The 19461-nt window shown below is 52.9% G+C and overlaps 1 protein-coding gene across 2 annotated transcripts in view; it reads right to left on the reverse strand.

Moving 5' to 3' along the window:
* Positions 1-11553: 11553 nt before the first annotated feature.
* The window catches only part of LOC116745842 (disintegrin and metalloproteinase domain-containing protein 21-like), a 32684-nt gene continuing 24776 nt past the window's right edge, over positions 11554-19461 (reverse strand). The window contains exons 3-4 of one of the 2 annotated variants that reach the window (XR_004347563.1): positions 17846-18065; positions 11554-16890 (exon numbers count right to left, since the gene is read on the reverse strand). The gene's annotated coding sequence lies outside the window, so the exon portion shown is untranslated. Of the gene's footprint in view, positions 18066-19461 lie in introns of both variants that reach the window. The other variant, XR_004347562.1, reaches the window with a different exon arrangement.

Below are 19461 nucleotides of genomic sequence, written 5' to 3' on the forward strand. Positions count from 1 at the left end.
ACATTTAGATAAAAACCTTATGCTTGCTTAAGGGGAAAGTTGAGTTGGGCTGCTGTATAAAAACAGATTGAAATTAGCACACATACCATTCCATAAGCCAAATACGTAATAAACAAGACCTACTCTTTGCTCAACGAAATAGACTCATCCATGGTGTATCACCTCACACCTATTAGAATGGGCATCATCAGAAAATCTACAAACAACAAATGCTGGAGAGGGTGTGGACATAAGGAACCCTCTTCCACTATTGTTGGGAACGTAAATTGATACAGTCACTGTGCAGAACATTATGGAGTTTCTTATAAAACTAAGAATAGAATTACCATATGATACAGCAATCCCTCTACTGGGCATATACCCAGACAAAACCATAAATCAAAAAGAGACATTCACCACAATGTTCATTGCATCACTATTTACACTATCCAGGTAATGGAAGCAACCTAAATGCCCACAGACAGACGAATGCATAAAGATGTGGTACATATATAAAATGGAATATTACTAAGCCATAAAAAGGAATGAAATTGGGACATTTGTAGAGACGTTGACGGATCTAGAGACTGTCATACAGAGTGAAGTAAGTCAGAAAGAGAAAAACAAATCTTGTATATTAATGCATATATGTGGAACCTAGAAAAATTGTACAGATGAACCGTTTTGCAAGGCAGAAATAGAGCAACACATGTATACAACAAACGTATGGACAACAAGGGGGGAAAGCTGTTGGGGATGGTGGTGGGAGGAGTTGAGACATTGGGATTGGTATGTATACATTTATATGTATAAAGTAGATAACCAAAAACAACCTGCTGTATAAAAATATAAAATTAAATTCAAAATAAAAAAATAAAATTAAAAAAAGTAAAACAGAAAAAATATTCTTCCCTTCACATACATGTATTTATATGAATAAATTATTTCCATGCTTATATCTGTAAATACACAAAAGAGGAATAAAATCTACCTTGAACCAAAAACGAAAAAAAGATAAAAAAGAACAGAACCCACCAGTTACACAGAGGAAAACCGTTTCAGGGCACTTGCTCCAATTGCAAACAATTCTGAAGTTGGTCAGTGGTGGGGAATCATCTCCCATTCAGCCAGCATGCTCCTCGCAACAAGCGTCCTCACTGCAAAGCTGGGGGACCGTGCCGAGGTGTCTGTGAGTAAACGTGGGCCGAGCCCCAGGCCAGCTGCTGCTGAAATGTTCCCACCCTTCCAAGGCTAAACACCTGAATATGTACAAGGACTTGAAAACCTAGAGGAAGGGCCATGGAGCCACATGAGGGACAGCATGCCAGCCGACTTGGTGCCTGCAGGCCAGCCAGGATGGTCCTGGCCCTGGGTGCTCTTCTGGAAGCTCTCCATTTCCCTGCCTGAGATACCCCTGCTGTCCCGGCCCCCACTGCTTTCTTCCTTCCTCACCTGTGCCCAGGGAGAAATTCCAGCGGCAGGTGTGGGTGACACATCCTCTTCTTTAGCAGGTAGCATCTTGGCAACTGCTGCAGAAAGTCCAGCAGAGCCCCACTCACACTGGGACACCCACAAAGCCGTGGCCTCTCACTCCCTCCCACCAGCCCAGCCCCGAGACTGCTGACAGGGCAGAGAAAATGGCGTCAGGCACAGCTGCAGGGGCTCTTGCTGCCTGGAGCGGTGTTTATATTGATCTCAACCCAGGCACACCTGGGGAGGGCTGGCCGGCACGGTCAGGCTTCCCAGGCCAGCCAATAATCACCCCTCAGGGGCTCACAGTTGCAGAAAATGGAACTTGCTGAATCGGCCAGCTCCAAGGAACAGGTGTGGGCTCCTGAGAGTCAGGATAGACAAGGGGCTGCAGCTCTGGCTTGTTTTCTAATTATATTATCTGGCCCATGAGTGGGAGACAACTTCAAGAAAACCCTCTCCTAATGAGAGGAACCCAGGAGTCAGGGAGAGGAGGGGTGGGTGGTGGTTGGAGACAGAGGCCTGGTGCCCCGGGTGCAGTGGAAGTCTCTGGAAGACCAGGTGGAGGGAGGCCACACAGAGTGAAGCCCAGGGTCACAGACGTGTCCCGGAGCTGCTGTTTGTTAGTTCACGTCCTGCTCTGAGGTGCTCTGTGTCAGCTCGGACCAACAGGTGGGCTGGGGGTGCTCTGCAATGAGGGCTACGTTCACAGTTCCTGTGTGTCCAGCCCTGCCAGGGTACCTGCCCAGGGGAGCTCCGTATCCTGGGAGGGGCCTGACCACGAGGGCCCCGGGGGCTGCTGGGGACCTGCTCAGGTGAGCTCCATATCCTGGGAGGGGCCTGGCCACGAGGGCCCCGGGGGCTGCTGGGTGCCGGCACAGGTGAGCTCCGTACCCTGGGAGGGGCCTGGCCACGAGAGCCCTGTGTGCTGGGGTGGGGGGGGGGGGGGGGGGGGTGGGGAAGCGTGTGTATGAGCGTCATCTCTGTGCAGCCGGCACAGAGTTGCTTAGCAACTTCCCTGTGGGCGGTGCTGGGATGAAATGAGAACCAGGAGATGCCACATGGCCCCTGAACCCGTCCATCCAGAGTGATGAGGTGAGTAGGTGGGTGCTGACCACTGGGCTGCGTGAGGGAGGCCCCACGGGTACCTCTTGTGTCTTCCACCTGACACCACGGAGGCCTCCCCAGCACAGAGCAGACAGCCTGCCTGGGGCAGGTGGGAGCTCCTGGTGACGCTGCAGGGGACGTGAGAGGGACGAAGCAGGCAGGAGGAGGTGGGAGCCCAGGCAGAGCCATGGGGCTCGGGGCCGAGGGGGCCTTTCTGGGTCTGAGCTGGGAGTGGACGGGGAGGTGGTGAGTGTGATCCAGGAAAGCTGCCCTGGTGACGTGAGGCTGAACGTGCTTCAGAGTGACAAGCTTCCAGGTGATCCCAGAACAGGATAGTGAGACGGATCCTGTTAGAAGAAGGTAAGAGAATCCCCCCAAGAGGAGGCTCTGCGAGCTGGTCCCGGGAGGGGGTGAAGGGAACAGGCGTGGAAGCTGCGGAGAGTGGGCAGTCCCCCTGGGTGGGCGGCGGGTGCAGACCCCACTCCGTGTCCCACAGCTGTGCTTCCGGCTGGATTACTTGGCTTCTCGGAGCCTCAGCTTCCTGGTCTGCTCGTGGGGTGATGGTAGCATGGACTGACTAGTAATTTGCTCAGAACAGGGTAGGAAGGGGTCTAGTGGAAATTTCACGGAACACCGTCAGTGTGGGAATCGCAGGCCCTGTTTCCCACAGGTCTGTCTTCAGGATCGGGAGAGCAAAGCCGAGCAGACTAGCAGCAGAGCCTGGGGACGGGCTCCGTTTGGTGGGTCCCCGTTTCCTGAGTCTCGGAAGGGGCAGCTCCAGCAGGCAGTGGCAGGTTCACCCCACACCTGGGAGCATCCAGACCTCAAGGCCCAGCAGCCACGAGCCCTGTGTCTGGGCCCCCGGGAGGCAGGTGGGACAGGCTGCCATCCCCCTCGGCCCTCTTCCTGCCCAGAACATTCGGAGTCCGGGCAGTCATTAGGGAGAAGCAGGGATGGGGGTGTCCCATGTGGGAACAGGACACGGAGCAGCTTGTGCACGTGGACATCCACACCGGGAATGTGGGTTGGTGGGACGCGGGCACCGGGAGGGGCAGGCGGTGGGCCTGAGGAAGCAGGGCGGGGCCGGGGGTCTTGGGAGGGGGTATGAGCTTCGCCTGTGCCGGGCCTCAGACTCCACAGGGCTTCCCTACCCTGGTCACTGGGGAGGAGGGGCCGAGCAGCTTTGGTGGAGGGACCCCTCGCGTCCCCAGGCCCTGGCAGCATCAGCCCTCCAGGTTCTGGGTCGGGGAGCCTGAGGGGCGCAGGCCCAGCTGTGCCAACAGGGAGGCCTGGAGGGGTCGGGCGGGAAGCATGGGTGTGGTCTCGCCTGTGCGGAAGCTCCCGAGCCAGTGTCCAGTGGAAGCCCTCACCTCGCATGTGGGTTTCAAGTCCACAGCTCAGATCACCTTCTGGCCGCTTGGTTTGTTTTCTAGACACAAAGTCCTAATATCTCCTATGTCCCCTGCCCGTGAAAAGGCACGTCTCACCTGGCACCAGGTGCTGCCTCTGGTCCCTCCTGACTGGACGCCCAGCAGCCAGTGTCACCGCGTCACGACTGTCAGGGGTGTCAGGCGTGGGGGGACGAGAGCACACGGTCCAGGCCCACAAGCGGCCGTGCCGTCCACGGAGCCAGTGCTGTGGCTGTAGGTGTTCCCTCCCCACCCCACGGGCAGAGACCACCGTCCCCTTACAGACTGTTACCAAGTGAAGTCATGTGGACCCTGCTCGGGCCCCAGCCTGCGAGGCGCTCTGCCCCAGCGGGGAAGGTTTCCTTTTTCCATGTGGGTTCAAGTAGGCAAATAACAGAACCAAAGCCGAGACCAACACAGCACAGGCTCTACTCAGTGGCCAAAGAGTGGAGAAGCGGGAACTGAGCTCACAGATCACCTTCTCGCCCTCCTGGAGAGAGTGGTTTAATTTCGAAGAGTAAAGACAAAGGGAGGAGGAGGGAGGCTAGTGGTGGGATGAAGAGGCCTTCCGGGGAAGGGGCGAGGCTTCTTCCAAGGGGCTGGGGTACCACCTCCTTTTACCCGTTTCTGGTCCTTCATGTCCAGTCATGGCCGCCAGGGGGTGCGTCACTTAATATGCTGATATAGTAAATTCAACACGTGATGAGACTCGGGGTCGGTTGGAGGTCACACTCGTTGCCATCCTGGTCCCAGCTGGTTCCATGTTTGTTTGTTTGTAGCGTCCTTTTTTACCTCTGGATCCCTTCACTTAAATACTTAGGGGAACTCCTGCTGAAGGTGGGGGTGCAGGACAGCCCTGTGAAAGGGGGGTGCACGGGGCTTGAGCAGGGCCTGGAGCAGCTCTGACAACAACAGGAGGCTGAGACGGGCAGTCAGTCTGACGCCCGCACTGGGGCCTGTGGTCGGCATGCAGAGGGGGTCAGCCAGGGACACGTGTCAGGGAAGGTTCTCTGTGTTTACACAGAAGACGTGAACTTGGGCCCAGATGCACAGCTGCCTGCAGACGCTGCTACAGAAACCCTTGATTCTTTCCTGAGAAAACTGGTGGGCGGTCATTCAGGCAACAGGGCAAACAGCTTGCTCTAGAGGCTCTTGTGGGGAAGTGGGGACTTAGCAACAGGGGCTCAGCCTGCATAACCCCAGAAGCCCTCCCAGGACAGCTCCAGAACCGCTTCTGGAATGGCAAGGAGAAGTGGGTCTTCCACCTACTAGACGTGGAGGAGAGGGCTGGGTTCTGCAGGGCCACCCTCACCTTCAGGTATCGGCTGGGAGGCTCACAGGACCCAGCACATACTTGTGACTTGTGTCCTCACAGCTGAGATGGGTCACAGCACGCAGTAGGGATGCACGGGAGGGAGGGCCCCGGCTCCGGCCACCTCATGACCCTTCATGCCCCCTTCTTCCCTCGAGGGTCTCTAGGGTGTCTCTTCCCCCAGCGACGAAGGGCAGAACCACGACAGTGACCCGCATCCCCTTCCCCCCAGGGAAGCTCATTAGAGACTTGGTACCCAGCTGGGGGCTGGTCGTGTGGTATTGTCTGCCCTCACCCTCCAAAATGCCAGTGCCCAGAAGGGGAGCCGGGGTTCAGCATGAGCCACATGGTTTGTGCACACAGCACAGGCGCAGGGGGCTGCCCCTAACGGGAGGCGGGAGGGTTTAGATCTGGCCAGGGAACTGCTCACCAGCTGCATTAGCTTCCCAGGGCAGCTGTTGACAAACGACCACAAACGGAGGCTCAGAGCAACAGAAACCTGTCCTCTCTCAGTCCCGGAGACCAGACGTCTGAGGTCAAGGTGTCCCAGGCCCGCGCTCCCTCCGGAGGCTCCAGGGGAGTGTCCTTCCCACCTCTTCCAGCTTCTGGGGGCTCCAGGCATCCCTGGGCTTGTGGCCTCATCCCTCCCGTCTCTGCCTCCGTCTTCACATGGTGTCTCCTGTGTGTCTGTGTCTCTCCTCTAGTCTCTTAGAAGGACACTGTCACTGATTCAGGGCCACCCGGATCCATGATGACCTCATCTCCAGATCCATAACTAATTATACCTGCAGAGACCCTACTTCCAAATAAGGTTCTTTTCTCAGATTCTGGGAGCCATGACGCGGACATAACTTTTGGGGGGACCTCCCCATTCAACCCACCATAGCACCCACTTCCCAGATGCCAGCCGACCTTCCTCAGGACAGCATCAGGCTGGTGATGTTCTGTCTTTCTGCATGGAGTTGTCTCTTGTTTCTTGTGGTAACAGTGAGGTTGGGTGGGGGGCACTTCTGGCTGACCTCCCGGTCATTCCAGGGACCACGCTGACGTGTCCTTCCCGGGAGGGTGCAAGCACGGCCAGGGCTCCCTGGGAATACTCCACACAGACCGCTCGGTGGTCAGACACCTGCATGGGCTGGACCGGTCCCTGGCACCTTCTACCACATCCACAGCCTGGTGGACTCTGTGCGGGCCTATGACCAGGAGGTGTGGACCGGCAGGATCGGTGGGAGCCCTCCTGCCTGCCACGTGGCCTCCAGCCCACCACAGACCCTCCAGTCCTGCCATGGACACCCCCATCCCATTGACCCCCAAGAGGCCTTCTGGGAGGGGTGAGAACTTAGCCATGAAGATAGGGCAGGCCCTAACTGCAACAGGTGGAGGCAAGTACTGGGGGTGCTTGGCTATTTGTCCCCCAAAGACCCCGAATGTGGGCTCTGACTTGATGGGTCCACCCCCACCTGGGCTCACCTGGGGGGTCGCTGCAGGGAAAGCGTGTCCTTGGGTGATTTTCCAACTCTCCCCACCCCCAGCTTCCCCCTCTGGGCCCCCCTGGCCCCATTAATAGTGTTTAAATAGTGTCTCTCACCCATCAGGCCTGCGTGGGAGATTTTAATATTGTGTGGGAGTCCAGTGACCAGCACCCATGTGTCCTGTGTGTCTTGGGAGGGGAGGGAGCCTCGCTCTCACATTCCTGCCCCAGTGCACCTGGGGTCGGGGGCAGCAGACCCAGGCTTTGCTCTGGCAGAAGCTCCCTTTCTGTGAACAAGTCTTCCCCGACTCCTGTTATCCTCACTGGAGACTCAGGAGGCCACAGCATCGGGGCACCTCCAGCACCAGGACCCCACCCTAGGGAATCTCTCAAGAGCAGGGACCAAGCCTGGAGGTGGAGGGGAGGAGGGAGCCGGCCGCTTCAGGATCCCCGGGGCTATGGAGCCTCCTACACAGGAGGGCCTTGGACTCAGCTTAACTACCACCCAGGGTCTCCTACCCCTCTCCTGGTAGGGGGGCCCTTCAGATTCCAGGGCCCCAAGATCCTCCCCACCAACTTCTGACCCCAACTGCAGAGTTGGGGACCCAGAGACCCCCTCCCCGGCTTCTTTTTTCTTGGAGGCTCCCAGAATTCCCTGAAGCTGTTATACCCAGGGTTTATTATGGTGAAGGATGCAAGTTAAAATCAGCGAGGACAGGGGGATGAGCAGGGTCCAGCCTCCTCGGCTGTGGCAGCCCAGGGAAGCCCACCTGAGTCCTGAAGTGCAGGGTTTATTGGGGTCTGTCACGTCAATGTGGGACCACCATGTGTCTGACCTTAGCCTCCAGCCCCCGAGGGGGACTCAGGAAGTCCCACCGTGCATCACGCCGTCAGCACAGACCAGCCTGGAGCGAGGCCCACGGAGCACGGACACTCCCGTCAGACTCAAGGTGACCTCTGGAGCCAGGACAGAGGCCCGGCCTCTCTGTGGGCAGGTGAACCCACACCGCACAGGCCCTGGTGCAGTGCCCGTTCCGTGGGGTCAGCTGGGTGCACGCAGGTCAGCCAGTGTCTGTGTGTCTCAGCCTGTGACCACAGACCACACTGTCCTGCTCTGGTCACAAGAGCGAGGCCAATGGAGGGACAACAGGGGTGGGAACAAAGCCGGGTCATGGTCCGGCTGGGTGAGAAAGGGTCCAAGGAACGAGAACCCGGCTGCCCTTGCCTGGTGAGCCGAGAGCTGACGTCCATCCACCCTGTGGGCAGCCCCTCTCCCCACGTCCCGAGGTAAGGCTGCCTTTCCTGCACCCTGGGCAGTGTCATGCCTGTGTATAGAAACGGACGCACAGCAGTGCACACGGCAGCCCTGATGCCTGCCCTTGCCATGTACTTGGGGGCTTGCTGAGGGTGGAACATCCCGACAGGACACGGGCCAACCCCGGGGAGGATGTACGGGTGAAGCGTTTGGGAGCTTCTGGAGGGGATTCTTACCTGTCTGCACAGGTGGACTGAGGACACAGACCAAGGGTGGGCAGGCGGGGAGCCCAGGAAGGGTCCTGGGTCATCCCTGAGGCTGGAGGAGGGGTGTAGAGCTGGGGGTGACGGCGGTGGGGACGAGGGGCTGATCACAGGACAGTGCGGAGACAGAGCATCCGAGGCAGCGGGGAAGGTGAAGACTGTGCCCGGCGGGAGGACGAAGAGACCAGCAGGTGGCGCTGCAGGCGCGGGTAGCAGGGCTGCTCCCTGCAGGGCAGCGCCAGAGCCCCGCACCGCTGGAAACCACGCAGTGTCCAGACAGAACCCCAGAGGATGGGGGCCCGGATGGGTGGGAAGAGTTTGGAAAAGTCACCTTATCTCCACATGTCCTGGGGGAGGGGTCCCTGCTCCCGCCTCGTTCCTTAGAGTCTCCCCACCTGGGGAAGTCAACACACTCAACAGCCGGTCGTGCACGGCTTGGAATTTGTCCGGAGGATGAAGGGGAAGCGGGGGAAAGAATGAGAAACAAGCTCTACGTGTTTGGACAGCACATACCACTCTAATTTCCAATCAGGAAGAGGAATTTCCCAAAGGCTCAGCTGCTCCTGTAACCAGAATGGGGCTTAAAGCGATCCTGCCACTTTGTGGCCGGTTCCAGAAACAAGTTGAAGACTTGTTGAGAGAAAGACTTGTTGTTGAGAAACTCAGGGGCACTGCAATCCACAACGCCTGCAGGGTTGTAAATGACAACTATGGTGGGAAAATGTCTTGGGGTAAGTAATTGAAAAGGACTTGAAAACAAGGCAGAATTGCAGGAACCGGATTGCAAGACGTAGACTGGACTCGCCGTTAAAGCACATGAAAGCTGCTCAACATTGCCTACGATTCAGGTGGCCAAAAAGGGCGTACTGTGTAAATCCACACGCCCTTGTGCCAACCAAACATGCGGGAAAAACAAATCAACACTGCAAAGATGTGTCACTTTGCCCCAGTCAGAATGGCCGTCCTCACAAAGTGTAAAAACCAGAAATGGAGGAGAGGACGTGGAGAAAAGGGAACGCTGCTGCGCTGATGGTGGGAATGTCAACTGCTAACAGCCACGCTGGAGAAGGGTATGATGTTTCCTGAAAATTCTAAAACACAGAGCTATAGGGACTTCCCTGGTGCGCAGTGGTTAAGAATCCAACTGCCAATGCAGAGGACACGGGTTCGAGCCCTGGTGCGGAAAGGTAACACATGCCGCGGAGCAACTAAGCCCGTGCACCACGACTACTGAGCCTGTGCTGTAGAGCCCATGAGCCACAACTACTGAGCCCATGTGCCACAAGTACTGAAGCCCAACGCCTAGAGCCTGTGCTCCGCAAGAAGAGAAGCCAGTGCAATGAGAAGCCCACGCACTTCAACGAAGAGTATCCCCAACTTGGTGCAACTAGAGAAAGCCCACGTGCAATAACAGAGACCCAACCCAGGCAAAAACAATTAATTAATTTAAAAAATAGAGCTACAGAGCATACGGCACTTCCACGCCTGGGTGTATATCTCGGGATAACCATAAATCCATAGGACACAGGCACTTCAACTGTTAGTGCAGCCCCTTTGCAGGAGCCTCGACTTGGAAACAATGTAAATGTCCTTGGAAGGAAAAAATGGATAAAGAAGATGTGGTACTTCTGTACAATGGAATATTACTCAGCCATGAAATCAATGAAATAAGGCCAGTTGCAGCAACTCAGGTGGACCTAGGTACGATCATTCTAAGTGACATAAGTCAGACACAAAAAGACACTTAGCATAAGATATCACTTATAAGTGGAATCTAAAAATGGCTACACATGAACTAAATTACAAAACAAACAGAGTCACACATTTAGAAAACAAACTTATGGCTGCTAAAGGGGAAAGGTGGGGTGGGGTGAGGCATAAACCAGAGGGTTGAAATTAGCACAGATACCGTTCCAAAGACCAAACAGGTAATCGACAAGACCTCCTCTATAGCTCAAGGAACTGGACTGGGCACACTCTAGTCACCAGAAAAGAATATGTACGACTGGTAAGAATGTGGAAAAGAATTTATGGATGTCTCTCTGTAAGTGAATCAAGTGGATGTGCAGCAGCAAGAAAGACAGCATGGAAAATCAGCTACACCTCATTATAAAAATAAATTACAAAAAAAAAAAAACCACAGGGAGAAACTGTTACAAAATTCGTTCAGGGGCTGTGATGAAACCTGCATTGACCCCATCTAGATCCACAGCTAAACGGGACAAGAGCAGAGGGCTCAGTCTCTGTCTCTAGGTTTACAGTCTAAAGCTAGCTCAAGTCATTGTACCTCTGTTCACACACTGCTGATTATTTTCAACAAATCACAAAGATATCAGCGTTTTATATTGACTATTTGGTGCTTGGGTTGGGGTAGCAGGCAGCACCTTGAGTATATTAATCCAGGCTGAGCTATGCTAACCTGGAGCGCTACCTGGAGATGCCCAAATCTGTAAGGTAGTCATAACAGTCCCTGCACTTGTAATAATATTCTCTACAGTTGTACCCATTATGATTGCAGGGTTTGAAAACTGACTTGGGCCACTAATAACTGGGGCACCTGAGGTAACATTTCCCCAAATAAAGCATATAAACTTTTGACTACTTCCCCCATCATTCTTACTCCTACTCATATCACCAATAGAAGCTGGTTCTGGCACAGGTGGAACCGTGTATTCAGCTCTAGCCTGCAATCTGGCCCACGCAGGAGCCTCTGTCGACCTAACCATTTTCACCTTACATTTAGCAGGTGTCTCTCCAATTCTTGGTATTATTACTTTTATTACTATAGTCTTTCATACAAAACCAGCAGTCATATCCCAATACCAAACACCATTATTAGTTTAATCTTCCCCAGCTATAGCCATATTACCGTAATTACCAGTGTCAGTCCGAGCAGCCAGAATCGCCATACTGTTAAGAGACAGAAATCTCAACACGCCCTTCTCTGACCCTGCAGGAGGAGACCGAATCCTATACCAACACCTATCCTGATTCTTTGGTCACCCTGAAGTGTGTATTCGTGGCCTACCAGGGCTTGTTATAATTTCACATATCATTACATACTATTTAGGACAAAAACTGCCTTTCAGCTATTTGGGAATGTTATGAGTCATGTCCACTGGCTTTTTAGGATTTCCCTTGTGGGCCCGTCTTATATTTACCGTAAGGATAGCTGTCGACTCAGTAGCATGCTGTGCATCAGCTACCGTAATTACTTCTATCCCTACAGGAGTAAAAGTATCTAGCCGATTAGCAACTCTTCTTTTAATTTTTTTTTTTTTGCGGTACGCGGGCCTCTCACTGCTGCGGCCTCTTCCGTTGCAGAGCACAGGCTCCGGAAGCGCAGGCCCAGCAGCCACGGCCCACGAGCCCAGCTGCTCCGCGGCATGTGGGATCCCCCCCCCCGGACCGGGGCACGAACCCACGCCCCCCGCATCGGCAGGCGGACTCTCAACCACTGCGCCACCGGGGAAGCCCTAATTTTTTATTTTTTTTTTGTTTGGCTGCGTTGGGTCTTCGTTAATGCGCGCCAGCTTTCTCTGGTTGCGGTGAGCGGGAGCTACTCTCCGTCGCTGTGTGCGGGCTTCTCATGGCGGTGGCTTCTCTTGCTGCAGAGCACAGGCTCTAGGCACGTGGGCTTCAGTAGTTGTGACTCACGGGCTCTAGAGCGCAGGCTCAGTAGTTGCGGCGCACGAGCTTTTCGCTCTGCAGCATGTGGGATCTTCCCGGACCGGGGATCGAACCCGTGTCCCATGCATTGGCAGGCCTATTCTTAACCACTTCGTCACCAGGGAAGTCCCTGATCAGCAACTCTTCACGGAGGTAATATTATATGAGCTCCCACTCTATTATGAGTTTTAGGCTTTATTTTCCTTTTTACAGTAGGTGGTTTGACAGGAATCATCTTAGCCAACTCATCCCCAGACATTGTCCTCCAGGATACATACTGTGTAGTAGCACACTTCCATGAGGTAGTGTCCACGGGAGAAGCCTTCACTATTATAGGAGGCTTCCTACACTGATTCCCACTATTCTCAGGTTATACACTTAACTCAGCACGAGCGAACAGTCACGTCACAGGTGTATCTGCCGTAATAAATACGACTTCCTGCAGCGCTTTCCTGGCCTCTCAGGGATGTCACTGCGTTAGTCTGAGGACCCTGAGGCACACACAACATGAAGTATTTTGTCTTTAGTCTCATTCGTCTCAGTAGCAGCGGTAATGCTAATTATCTTCATACTTTGAAAAGCATTTGCATCCAAACGAGAAGTCTCAGCAGCGGAAACTGCTACTCCTAACCTAGAATGGTTGCACGGATGCCCTCCACCATATCCTATGTTTGAAGATCCTACCTATGTAAATGTAAAATAAGGAAGGACTCAAGTCCTTTTCAACCAGTTTCAAACCAACACCATAACAATTATGTCTTTCTCAATAAATGAGATAAAAGTTAAAAGTGATGTAACCTTGTCAAAGTTAAATCATGGGCTAAATTACTGTATATCAAAAGGTACATCAATTTCTTCTAGGCTCTCAAGATGCAACATCACCGATTATGGAAGAACTTTTACATGTTCATAATCACACATTAATAGTTATTTTTAAAATAAGTTCTCTAGTTCTCTATATTATTTCACTAATATTGACAACTAAACTACCTCATATACATACAATAGATGCACAGGTAGAGAAAATGTGAACAATTTACCAGCCATTATTGTAATCTTAATTGCCCTATCATCACTGTGAATCCTTTACATGATACATGAAATCAATAACTCTTCCCAAACCATACAAACTATGGGTCAGTAATGATACTGACGCTACAAATACACAGATTATGAAGATTTAAACGTTGACTCCTCTGTAATCCCCACATCAGAGCTAAAACCAGGAGAATAATGACTAATAGAAGTCAACAACCCAGCAGTATAGAGATAGTCACTGAATATTAGTTTCATCTGAAATTGCTGTACACTCCTGAGCTGTTTCTTCTCGGGGCTACAAAGAGCTGCTATCCCAGGACGCCTAAATTAAAGAACACTAATACCAACAGGACCAGGCCGATGTTGTGGACAAGAGAGCTCATTTTCCTGAGTTCAAAGACAGGACAGAGGGGTATGGCTGAGATATGGGGTGAATCTGGAGCCCATGGGGATGCACTGTCCAAGCTCCAGGATAGGAATGGGGCCCCTGGGGTCCCAGGCCACCCACCGCGCCCTCCCGAGCAGGATCTTGGCAACATTCCCTGTCAGTGATGAGGCAGCCCTAGCACTTGTCACGCCCCGATGTTGCGTCCTACGTGGGCCCCATGTTCTTGGGACCACACCCACACTCTGCAGGTCCATGCTGCAGGGTCCTTGGTGCCTCAGGAGTAGAGACCGCACAGCAAGCAGCTCCCTCCCCAACCAGCAGGAGGAGGGGAGGAGAGCAGGGGCACCAGGGGAATCTCACTCAGACAACAACACCCCAGGGGTGCCAGCGGGGCCCGTGATGATGCAGATGAGACAGACACAGGCCAAGAGGTGGAACCAGAGGACCCGAAAGGCAGCTGGTCAGGTCCTGGCTCATCTGCACCCCAGACTCCTTTGTCCTTCATACACCCCCTTCCTCATACATTCTCTCCTTAAACGCAGGTTCTTCAGATGCAAACAGGCAGAGCTTCAGACTGAAAGTCAGCTCTTCCAAAGTGACCCGTCAGCAAACACTGCAGGATTCCACTCCAGTGAGTGCCCTGGGGTCAACAACTCAGGGACTGAAGTGGATACCGGTGCCAGGGGCAGTGGGAGGGAACGGGGAGTGAGACTTCAATGGTTGTGGAATTTTGGTTTTGCAAGATGAAAAGTTCTAGGGATGGTGGCGATGGCTCCACAAGAAGGTGAGAATATCTGATGCCTCAGAAACGTGCACTTAAAATGGTGATGATGGTAAAGGTATGTGACGTGTGTTTTACTTCACTTCAAATAAATTCTTAAAATAATGTCGTTAATTGAGATTCCATTTTGACTCCCCTTCATCACAATTGTTGGAGGCCCAAACACAGTCCCCCAACTTAGGGGCCATCACGGTACCCTCACATGGCACGTGGGGGACCATTCTTAGTGGGAAGCTAGTCTGTGCTCACCTGACCTCTGTCCAGGGGGACCCAGCCAGTGGTGACCCCCATAGATTACACATATGATATGACATTAACATACCACCAACTGCTGTCACTCACCAGAACACAGAGCAGCAACCCACTCAAACATGCCTGACCTCATATGAATGTGACAAGATTAAGAGAAGAAAAGGTACCACAGGTTAATCAGGGCAACATCCTTAATGCAGAGGTTGGAAATCTCAAAGGGGAAAAGACACACTGCAGGCAAAGAGCACATATGGGGTCTCCCCATACATGTGATCCTGACCCATGCAGATGTGGTGAGACCCACACAGTCCCCGCACCCTATACCTGGGGTCGCACATCCACACTCACCAGGGTGACCCACCTCCCCAGACCCCTCCACCTGAGTCACATGTCCACAGTCCCAGAGTGAATCACTCTCCCCAGACTCCCCCACCTGGGGTCACAGGTCCACATTCACCAGGTGACTCCACCTCCCCAGACCCTGCACCTAGGGGTCACACCTCCCCTTGGTCAGGACACCATGGCTCTGCTGCTTGCTCCCCTAATGTGGAAACAAGCTGGGTTCCTGGGACCTCCTGGAATGGGAAAAAGTGTCAGGTGGGTCTCCTCTGCCCACGCTTGTCCCAGAGAAGTCCTCCTCTTCTCCCTTTGGTTCTACTGATTTTACCTGTGTTTAAAGCTTTCATGCTAGAGTTGAACACACTTTCTTGGTTCTCGCAGGCTCAGTCCTTTCTTGTCTCACATACTTGTTAACTCACAGGACAGCAGGGCTGAAAGCCGAGGGGCAGCTCTGGACGCTTCTGAGTAGGGACGGTAGACTGGAAGGAGAGCTCGGCAGCAGCCTCAGCTGTTACCCCTCGGCCTTTTACCCGATCTGCCCTGCAATCAATTCACCAGCTAAACCTGCCTCCCTACGCACCATGCAAGTGCTGGTGAATTGGAATGATTGCCAGGTAGCCCCCCTGTGGATTCTCCACAAGCCCCAGGGAAGGTGAACCTTGCAGGGATTAAGACTAAGGCCCCGACCACAGCACTGACCCTTGGGAGGACCAGGTAACCACACTCACAAAAGAGGCTGTTACGTACACAAGCCCACCTCAGCTCCAGACCCCGGACATCTAAGCACTGACCTTCAGATGCAGGCACGGAGCTTCCCAGTGCTGAGGCCAGGCCGGGTCTCTACCCAGGTTCCCATAGTCCTAGCGTACACAGAACATGGTCAGGTCTAAATCTTATTATTATAGACAACACATGGTCAGCTCTAAACATAATCAGTAGACAGGACAGGCAGAGGTCTAAATCTACCGTGTAGACAGAGCTTGATCATGTTTAAACTAGCTTAGGGCTGATCTCATAGGAGGTACAGATCACACACATGGGTCTCTCATCTTTGGACACCCACATCAGGAAACTGAACAAAATCTTTGTCATTAAACATTTCAACAGGCAAAACAGAAATGTTACCAATATCTCTGGCCACCTGATGGTCAGGGTCCACGGGTGAGCCACGAACTTCTTAGAGCGCAGCTCAGTCTGCTGCCAGGACAGACAAGAAGGGGCCTTATTCCAGCCTCCCAGGCTTCCAGAAGGAGGCAGCCGCACTGGAAGCCCGGGCAGGACAGTCCTGCATGGTCTGGGCCGGGAGATCCGGTCTGTCCATTCCGCTGGCCGATTCCGGGCGGGGCGCTCAGGGCCACTGAGAGCCCTGCACTCAGGTCCTGCTTCCCTGCAGCGTGTGCGTGTACGTGTGTGTGTGTGTGTGTGTGTGTGTGTGTGTGTGTAGAGGGGGCGGTGGCTGATGGCTCCCATGGCTCCCGTCCCAGGCACCGCCCTGTCTTCGAGGGGAGGCACGGGGAGAGGTAGGGGCACAGAACATTGGAGAGGAGAACCCACCGCGGAACTCCTTGCACACTGGCTCGCCCCACCCGGGGACCCGCCTGCCCATCGTGGGCCGCATGTCATTCCCCAGCCCCCACCCCCGAGGGCAGGGCGCCTGCTCTTTCAACAGCACAAGGTCTCACATGAAGGAGACCCAGTGGGGGCGGTCACCCCCCCTCCTGATGCTGAGTTTGGGAGAATGAACCCCCTTGACTGGGCCATGGGACCCTGTGAGGAAAGAGGTGGCGGCCCCATCCAAGTCAGGGCCTGGCTGAGAGATGGGAACACAGGAGCCAAGTACAGGGCCTGGAGGCCAGGCCAACAGGAGGGGCACCCCAGGCTCTGGCCAGGCTCTCCCATTGTGACATTGTAGATTTAGGGGACCTGGTGCAGGTGACTGAATGTGATGGGGGTCTAAACTGCACCCTGAATGGGGCTTAAAGAAGGTGTGAAGGATGTTACTGAGACAGTGACAGTCACTGGAAGAGAGACTCTGTGTCAGGACGTCCTGCTCCATCCATTGAAATCCCTGAGATCCGTGACCTTTACGTGGCTATGCAGGATTGTTAGAGCAGCTGCGTGTGGACGTATCTGGGCACGATTCAGTCTGCAACCAACCTGCAAGTGGTTCCAGCAAACACACAGGTGTGCGCACAGGCAGACACAGCACACACACAAACACATGCATGTGCACAGCACAAATACATTCACTCACTAGCATGTGAACACACACGCACGCATATGCCCACACTAACGTGTGCAAGTGTACATACCTACGCACACGCACAGCACATGTATGCAAACAGGCACATGCACGTGCAGAGCGCACACACAGGGAATAAAGTGAATCCGTAAAGCATTAACTCCTGAACACGAGTGAGGCTGACATGTATTCTTCCCTTTTTCTTAGCTTTGATGTTCTTCACAATAAAAAGTTTAAGAAAAAAGTTAACGGCCAATGACTTCTGATTAACAGGACTTTCCGACGTTACTCCGCAAATATTATAAGACATGAGAAATGAACGTAGATATTACATGTGTCCATTAACGGACGAATGGAGAAGCAAAACATGGTCCATCCATAAAAGGGAATGTTATTCAGCCTAAAAAGGAAGGCAATTCTGACACAGGCTGCAGCAGGGATGACCCTTGAGGGCGTCATGCTCAGTGATGTAAGCTAGACACAAAAAAACAAACAGTGCTTGACCCACTCATACAAGGCCCCTAGAGCAGTCGGAAACAGAGACAGAAAGTAGGATGTTGAGTGCCAGGGGCTGAGGGAGGGAGAATGGGGAGTGAGTGTTTAATGGGGACTGTTTCAATTTTGCAAGAGGAAAAAGTTCTGGAGGACGATGGCGATCAGGTTTGCACAACAGTGCGAATTACTTCTTGACCCTGAAATGTGCACTTAAAAATGGTTAAGACAGTAAATTTTATGTTATGTGTATTTGACCACAATTTTTTAAACTTTTTAAAAACCAACAGGAAGTAGTCCATGAATGCCACAAGATGCACAACTTCACTAACAACCGAGGGGTTAAAACCATGAGAAAACGACTGTGCACACACCTACCGGAATGGCAGACATGAAGACACAGGATCAAACATCAGCAGGACGTGGAGCAATGGAAAGCCCGGTGCGCAGTGGGGGTGCAACCACTTCTGAAACAATCGGGCCTCAGAGAGCGCACTCCGTGCACACAGACCCACGGTGTTCCTCCCAGCTGAACACAAACCCCCCAGCCCTGCACCAGGACACACGGACATGGACTCCGCAGCCACAGGAGCCAAACCTGAAAGAAACCGAAGGCCATCACAGGTGGATGCAGAAATGAACCATGCACGCTCCTAGGAAGGAATATTCCACAGCAATGGAGTACATTGTGTTCAAAGGGAGTAAAACTATAGAAGTTATTTTTTAAAAAACCATATTCACAAGATGAAAGAATCTCATGGCCACAACGCTGAGCCATCAAGAGCAATAAAGCAGCAAGCACGGTACACCCACTTATGGACATTGGAACTAGGCAAAGCTGGGCTGCGTTGTTTAGGGATGCGTGCTTGGGCATAAGCTATGAGGACAAGTCACTGACACAACATCAGGAGAGCCGCCACCTCACGGCGGGGAGGAGGCTGGGACGAGGGAAGGGGACTCCTGGGTGTCCACTCATCAGGTTCTGATTCTTGATCTTTACGATTACTTTTTACATGTATATAACCTAATCCTTAATATGTACTTACAGTTTATCATTATTCTTTATTAAAAAGGTGGTCTCCCCAACAAAGTAGGACACCTGCTTCTCCCAGGGAAGAAAAGGAATAGCTTCTACCAGTGAGGTATGGTATCCATACCATACCTCTGCTTCAACCATCAAGCCTGACAGCAACTCCCGTGAGAGGGGCACCAGGGCCACGACACTCAGGAGGCTCTGGGGCCTCAGTCCTGGGTCGCTGCCTCTGCGGAGCCCACGGCACTTGGTGTAAGTTCTCAGTCATTCTGTGCACGACCCTTTTGCCTTGGGTGCTCTGGCACAGCTCGGCCGGCACCATCGCTGGGAGAGAAAGAAGAAACGTGCAGAAGAGGGAACCGGGCTTCAAGCTGACCCACCTCCTTCTACAGAGACGATGCCACAGTCCCTAAGAGAGGACAGCAAGGCCACAGAGTTATTTGTAGTGAGGTGGATGGACCTAAAGTCTGTCATACAGAGTGAAGTAAGTCTGAAAGAGAAAAACAAACACCATATGCTAACACATATATATGGAATCTAAAAAAAGAAAAAAAAAAACGGTTCTGAAGAACCTAGGGGCAGGACAGGAATAAAGATGCAGACGTAGAAAATGGACTTGAGGACATGGGGAGGGGAAAGGGTAAGCTGGGATGAGGTGGGAGAGTGGCATGGACTTATATATATATACATACTACCAAATGTAAAATAGATAGCTAGTGGGAAGCAGCCGCACAGCACAGGGAGATCAGCTCGGTGCTTTGTGACCGCCTAGAGGGGTGGGATAGGGAGAGTGGGAGGGAGACGCAAGAGGAGGGGGATATGGGGATGTATGTATACGTACAGCTGATTCACTTTGTTATACAGCAGAAACTAACACAACACTGTGAAGCAATGATACCCCAACAAAGATGTTAAATAAAAAATGAAAAAAAAAAAGAAAAAAAAGAAGGAAAAAAAAATG

This window comes from Phocoena sinus, chromosome 20 (genome assembly GCF_008692025.1).
Source record: "Phocoena sinus isolate mPhoSin1 chromosome 20, mPhoSin1.pri, whole genome shotgun sequence".
In the NCBI taxonomy this organism is placed as follows: domain Eukaryota; kingdom Metazoa; phylum Chordata; class Mammalia; order Artiodactyla; family Phocoenidae; genus Phocoena; species Phocoena sinus.